Genomic DNA, 7,818 nt, shown 5'->3' with positions numbered 1-7,818 from the left:
GGACAGACTAGAGCAGGACAGAATGGATATAGAACAGGACAGACTAGAGCAGGACAGAATGGATATAGAACAGAACAGACTAGAGCAGGACAGAATGGATATAGAACAGGACAGACTAGAGCAGGACAGAATGGGTATAGAACAGGACAGACTAGAGCAGGACAGAATGGGTATAGAACAGGACAGACTAGAGCAGGACAGAATGGGTATAGAACAGGACAGACTAGAGCAGGACAGAATGGGCATAGAACAGGACAGACTAGAACAGGACAGAATGGATATAGAACAGGACAGACTAGAGCAGGACAGAATGGGTATAGAACAGGACAGACTAGAGCAGGACAGAATGGGTATAGAACAGGACAGACTAGAGCAGGACAGAATGGATATAGAACAGGACAGACTAGAGCAGGACAGAATGGGCATAGAACAGGACAGACTAGAGCAGGACAGAATGGATATAGAACAGGACAGACTAGAGCAGGACAGAATGGGTATAGAACAGGACAGACTAGAGCAGGACAGAATGGGTATAGAACAGGACAGACTAGAGCAGGACAGAATGGGCATAGAACAGGACAGACTAGAGCAGGACAGAATGGATATAGAACAGGACAGACTAGAGCCGGACAGAATGGGTATAGAACAGGACAGACTAGAGCAGGACAGAATGGGCATAGAACAGGACAGACTAGGGCAGGACAGAATGGGCATAGAACAGGACAGACTAGAGCAGGACAGAATGGGTATAGAACAGGACAGACTAGAGCAGGGCAGGAAGGGCATAGAACAGTTCAGACTAGAGCAGAACAGAATGGGCATAGAACAGTTCAGACTAGAGCAGAACAGAATGGGCATAGAACAGGACAGACTAGGGCAGAACAGAATGGGCATAGAACAGGACAGACTAGGGCAGAACAGAATGGGCATAGAACAGGACAGACTAGAGCAGGACAGAATGGGCATAGAACAGGACAGACTAGGGCAGGACAGAATGGGCATAGAACAGGACAGACTAGAGCAGGACAGAATGGGTATAGAACAGGACAGACTAGAGCAGCACAAAATGGACATAGAACAGGACAGACTAGGGCAGGACAGAAAGGGCATAGAACATTTCAGTCTAGAGCAGAACAGAATGGGCATAGAAAAGGACAGACTAGGGCAGGACAGAGTGGGCATAGAACAGGACAGAGTGGGCATAGAACATGAGAGAATAGAGCAGGACAGAATGGGCATAGAGCAGGACGGACTAGAGCAGGACAGAGTGGATATAGAACAGGACAGACTAGGGCAGGACAAATGGGCATAGAACAGGACAGACTAGAGCAGGACAGAATGGATATAGAACAGGACAGACTAGAGCAGGACAGAATGGATATAGAACAGGACAGACTAGAGCAGGACAGAATGGGTATAGAACAGGACAGACTAGAGCAGGACAGAATGGGTATATAACAGGACAGACTAGAGCAGGACAGAATGGGTATAGAACAGGACAGACTAGAGCTGGACAGAATGGGCATAGAACAGGACAGACTAGAGCAGGACAGAATGGATATAGAACAGAACAGACTAGGGCAGGACAAATTAGCATAGAACAGCACAGACTAGGGCAGGACAAATTAGCATAGAACAGCACAGACTAGAGCAGGACAGAATGGATATAGAACAGGAAAGACTAGAGCAGGACAGAATGGGTATAGAACAGGACAGACTAGGGCAGGACAAATTAGCATAGAACAGCACAGACTAGAGCAGGACAGAATGGGTATAGAACAGGACAGACTAGAGCAGGACAGAATGGGTATAGAACAGGACAGACTAGAGCAGGACAGAATGGGCATAGAACAGGACAGACTAGAGCAGGACAGAATGGATATAGAACAGGACAGACTAGAGCAGGACAGAATGGGTATAGAACAGGACAGACTAGAGCAGGACAGAATGGGTATAGAACAGGACAAACTAGGGCAGGACAGAATGGGCATAGAGCAGGACAGACTAGAGCAGGACAGAGTGGGCATAGAACAGCACAGACTAGAGCAGAACAGAATGGGCATAGAGCAGGACAGAATGGGCATAGAACAGGACAGACTAGAGCAGGACAGAATGGATATAGAACAGGACAGACTAGGGCAGGACAGAATGGATATAGAACAGGACAGACTAGGGCAGGACAAATGGGCATAGAACAGGACAGACTAGAGCAGGACAGAATGGATATAGAACAGGACAGACTAGGGCAGGACAAATGGGCATAGAACAGGACAGACTAGAGCAGGACAGAATGGATATAGAACAGGGCAGACTAGAGCAGGACAGAATGGATATAGAACAGGACAGACTAGAGCAGGACAGAATGGATATAGAACAGGACAGACTAGAGCAGGACAGAATGGGTATAGAACAGGACAGACTAGAGCAGGACAGAATGGGTATAGAACAGGACAGACTAGAGCAGGACAGAATGGGTATATAACAGGACAGACTAGAGCAGGACAGAATGGGTATAGAACAGGACAGACTAGGGCAGGACAAATGGGCATAGAACAGGACAGACTAGAGCAGGACAGAATGGATATAGAACAGGACAGACTAGTGCAGGACAGAATGGGTATAGAACAGGACAGACTAGAGCAGGACAAAATGGGTATAGAACAGGACAGACTAGAGCAGGGCAGAAAGGGCATAGAACAGTTCAGACTAGAGCAGAACAGAATGGGCATAGAACAGTTCAGACTAGAGCAGAACAGAATGGGCATAGAACAGGACAGACTAGGGCAGGACAGAATGGGCATAGAACAGGACAGACTAGAGCAGGACAGAATGGGTATATAACAGGACAGACTAGAGCAGGACAGAATGGGTATAGAACAGGACAGACTAGAGCAGGACAGAATGGGCATAGAACAGGACAGACTAGAGCAGGACAGAATGGATATAGAACAGGACAGACTAGAGCAGGACAGAATGGGTATAGAACAGGACAGACTAGAGCAGGACAGAATGGGTATAGAACAGGACAGACTAGGGCAGGACAAATGGGCATAGAACAGGACAGACTAGAGCAGGACAGAATGGATATAGAACAGGACAGACTAGAGCAGGACAGAATGGGTATAGAACAGGACAGACTAGAGCAGGACAGAATGGGTATAGAACAGGACAGACTAGAGCAGGACAGAATGGGCATAGAACAGGACAGACTAGAGCAGGACAGAATGGATATAGAACAGGACAGACTAGAGCAGGACAGAATGGGTATAGAACAGGACAGACTAGGGCAGGACAAATGGGCATTGAACAGGACAGACTAGAGCAGGACAGAATGGATATAGAACAGGACAGACTAGAGCAGGACAGAATGGGTATAGAACAGGACAGACTAGAGCAGGGCAGAATAGGTATAGAACAGGACAGACTAGAGCAGGGCAGAAAGGGCATAGAACAGTTCAGACTAGAGCAGAACAGAATGGGCATAGAACAGTTCAGACTAGAGCAGAACAGAATGGGCATAGAACAGGACAGACTAGGGCAGAACAGAATGGGCATAGAACAGGACAGACTAGGGCAGAACAGAATGGGCATAGAACAGGACAGACTAGGGCAGAACAGAATGGGCATAGAACAGGACAGACTAGGGCAGGACAGAATGGGCATAGAACAGGGCAGACTAGAGCAGGACAGAATGGACATAGAACAGGACAGACTAGAGCAAAACAGAATGGGCATAGAGCAGGACAGACTAGGGTAGGACAGAATGGGCATAGAACAGGACAGACTAGAGCAGGACAAATGGGCAAATCGTCGAAAAAGCCTCGCGAGGCAACTTCGGCGATTTGGCGAAATCGTGCCGCCGCGTGTGCCATCCCACCGGCGACTTACATTTTCGCCGGTGGGATGGCAGGTGGTGGCAACTCGGGGAGATTAGTCGCCCGCGAACAGGGAGTTTTGTCGCGGGCGACTAATCTCCCCGTGTGCCACAGCCCTTAGGGAGATTGCCTATTTGCCCTACTAAACCGTCCTGGGAGCCTAGAAGGTGAGAGAGAGGCAGAGAGCACTTATTGGCTGCTCTGAATACTCTCAGAACAATGGCAGAACAGTGAGTGTTTTCCAATGTCAGTAACCTCGTTATAAACTAATTACTAAGGACACACTTTGGATTAATGGGGGCTCAGACTAAAACAAACCAAAACCCAGTGGCACAGGGATATGAATGCCACCCCATGTTACAGAAGTTCCCAGAGTTCTACAGAGGCAGTTTTTAAATAATGATTGACAGCGCCCCCTTGAGCCAAGTCCCGCTCATGGCACCTCCAGACCGTACATCTGCTCAGAGCGGAACGTTTCGGCTGCCTCCCAGCCATGATGGGTCGGGCACATCTTTTATCACTTACTGGCGCCAGTCCCTTTCCGGCCACGTGCCCTTCACACCCTGAGTGGGTCGGTGCCATTCATTTGCTGGCATCTGAGCTCTTTGCTGCTTGTTTTGTTATGGCTCAAATAAATCTCCCATGTTCCACCCTGTTGGGGTTTTCACAGCTTCAGGGTGTGTAAATACAGATGTCAGATGTCATCTCCTTTGTTACTTGGTCACCTGGAGCAGAACCCTGATCTGTGACATCACATGTATGACATCATAACTGACATCAGGGAGGGAGATGGGAAGCCATGGGGTGGGGGGGTGGGGTGCTTGCCCTCTTAGTTACCCCAACAATGGAATTCAGGAAGATAAGCTGTGCTAATGATTTCCACTTCATCAGTTGTCAAGGGGGGGGGGGGGGGCAGAGCAGATGCCTCCTTTAGCGAGAGCTTTGGCACCCACCCTGGAAGAGGGTGCCCATTACACACAGACATAGTCTGTGATGTCAACAGCTGTAGCCCATATGTTGGACTGCAATAGACATGTGCCCTTGATACATCCCCTTCCCACCCACCCTTCCCTATCAACCCATCTCACCTACCGTTCTCTTCATTTAATTTTTCAGGATTCATTGAGGTCTGGCATGGTGCCGAGAGACTGGCGGATTGCTAATGTGGTGCCGTTATATTAAAAGGGATCCCGTTCTCAGCCTGAAAACTATAGGCCTGTTAGTCTGACATCGGTAGAAGGAAAACTTTTGGAAGGGGTAATAAGGGATAGGATAGTTGAATACATTGCAGTTCACAATACTATTAGTTTGTGCCAGCATGGGTTTATGCGTAACAGATCTTGCCAGACTAATTTAGTCGCCTTTTATGAGGAGGTGAGTAGGAACCTTGATGCTGGAATGGCAGTTGATGTCATCTACTTGGACTTTGCTAAAGCGTTTGATACAGTGCTGCACAGAAAGTTAGATAGAAAACTGGCTAAAGGATAGAGTACAAAGAGTGGTGGTAAATGGAACATTTTCTAATTGTTGTTAGTGGAGTACCGCAGGGGTCAGTCCTTGGTCCTTTGCTTTTTAACTTGTTTATTAATGACTCAAGGGATGAAAACATATTTTTGCCCCTTTATAGGTCCCTGGTAAGGCCTCATCTTGAGTATGCAGTGCAGTTTTGGGCTCCAGTCCTTAAGAAGGATATTAATGAGCTGGAGAGAGTGCAGAGACTGCAACTAAACTGGTAAAGGGGATGGAAGGGTTAAACTATGAGATTAGACTGTCAGGGTTGGGGTTGTTTTCACTGGAAAAGAGGCGCTTGCGAGGGGACATGATTACTCTGATACACAATCAGAGTACCAAAGACCCCCCCCTTTAGATTAGAGGAACAGAACTTTCAGTTGCAGCAGTGTCGGGGGTTCCTCACGGTGAGGGGAGTGAGGTTGGGGAATGCCAGATTCTGTTAATGCCTATAAGAGGGGTCTTGGTGTGTTCTTGAACAAGCAGAATATCCAAGGCTATTGTGATACTAATATCTACAGTTAGTATTAATGTTTGTATATATGGTTTATGTATGTGAGTGGATAGATAGGTCAATGTGGGTCTGTATGTGAGTGGATAGATAGGTCAGTGTGGGTCTGTATGTGAGTGGATAGATAGGTCAGTATGGGTCTGTATGTGAGTGGATAGATGGGTCAGTGTGGGTCTGTATGTGAGTGGATAGGTCAGTGTGGGTCTGTATGTGAGTGGATAGGTCAGTATGGGTCTGTATGTGAGTGGATAGATAGGTCAGTATGGGTCTGTATGTGAGTGTATAGATAGGTCAGTGTGGGTCTGTATGTGAGTGTATAGATAGGTCAGTGTGGGTCTGTATGTGAGTGGATAGATAGGTCAGTGTGGGTCTGTGTGTGAGTGGATAGATAGGTCAGTATGGGTCTGTATGTGAGTGGATAGATAGGTCAGTGTGGGTCTGTATGTGAGTGGATAGATAGGTCAGTATGGGTCTGTATGTGAGTGGATAGATAGGTCAGTGTGGGTCTGTATGTGAGTGGATAGATAGGTCAGTGTGGGTCTGTATGTGAGTGGATAGATAGGTCAGTGTGGGTCTGTATGTGAGTGGATAGATAGGTCAGTGTGGGTCTGTATGTGAGTGGATAGATAGGTCAGTGTGGGTCTGTATGTGAGTGGATAGATAGGTCAGTGTGGGTCTGTATGTGAGTGGATAGATAGGTCAGTATGGGTCTGTATGTGAGTGGATAGATGGGTCAGTATGGGTCTGTATGTGAGTGGATAGATGGGTCAGTGTGGGTCTGTATGTGAGTGGATAGATAGGTCAGTATGGGTCTGTATGTGAGTGGATAGATGGGTCAGTATGGGTCTGTATGTGAGTGGATAGATAGGTCAGTGTGGGTCTGTATGTGAGTGGATAGGTCAGTGTGGGTCTGTATGTGAGTGGATAGGTCAGTGTGGGTCTGTGAGTGGATAGATAGGTCAGTGTGGGTCTGTATGTGAGTGGATAGATAGGTCAGTGTGGGTCTGTATGTGAGTGGATAGATAGGTCAGTGTGGGTCTGTATGTGAGTGTATAGATAGGTCAGTGTGGGTCTGTATGTGAGTGTATAGATAGGTCAGTGTGGGTCTGTATGTGAGTGGATAGATAGGTCAGTATGGGTCTGTATGTGAGTGTATAGATAGGTCAGTGTGGGTCTGTATGTGAGTGGATAGATAGGTCAGTATGGGTCTGTATGTGAGTGTATAGATAGGTCAGTGTGGGTCTGTATGTGAGTGGATAGATAGGTCAGTGTGGGTCTGTATGTGAGTGGATAGGTCAGTGTGGGTCTGTATGTGAGTGGATAGGTCAGTGTGGGTCTGTGAGTGATAGATAGGTCAGTGTGGGTCTGTATGTGAGTGGATAGATAGGTCAGTGTGGGTCTGTATGTGAGTGGATAGATAGGTCAGTGTGGGTCTGTATGTGAGTGGATAGATAGGTCAGTGTGGGTCTGTATGTGAGTGGATAGATAGGTCAGTGTGGGTCTGTATGTGAGTGTATAGATAGGTCAGTGTGGGTCTGTATGTGAGTGGATAGATAGGTCAGTGTGGGTCTGTATGTGAGTGTATAGATAGGTCAGTGTGGGTCTGTATGTGAGTGGATAGATAGGTCAGTGTGGGTCTGTATGTGAGTGGATAGATAGGTCAGTGTGGGTCTGTATGTGAGTGTATAGATAGGTCAGTGTGGGTCTGTATGTGAGTGGATAGATAGGTCAGTGTGGGTCTGTATGTGAGTGGATAGATAGGTCAGTGTGGGTCTGTAATGTGAGTGGATAGATAGGTCAGTGTGGGTCTGTATGTGAGTGTATAGATAGGTCAGTGTGGGTCTGTATGTGAGTGGATAGATAGGTCAGTATGGGTCTGTATGTGAGTGTATAGATAGGTCAGTGTGGGTCTGTATGTGAGTG

The sequence above is a fragment of the Xenopus tropicalis genome, chromosome 1 (genome assembly GCF_000004195.4).
Source record: "Xenopus tropicalis strain Nigerian chromosome 1, UCB_Xtro_10.0, whole genome shotgun sequence".
Lineage (NCBI taxonomy): Eukaryota > Metazoa > Chordata > Amphibia > Anura > Pipidae > Xenopus > Xenopus tropicalis.
Note: the sequence above shows the minus strand (reverse complement) of the source record.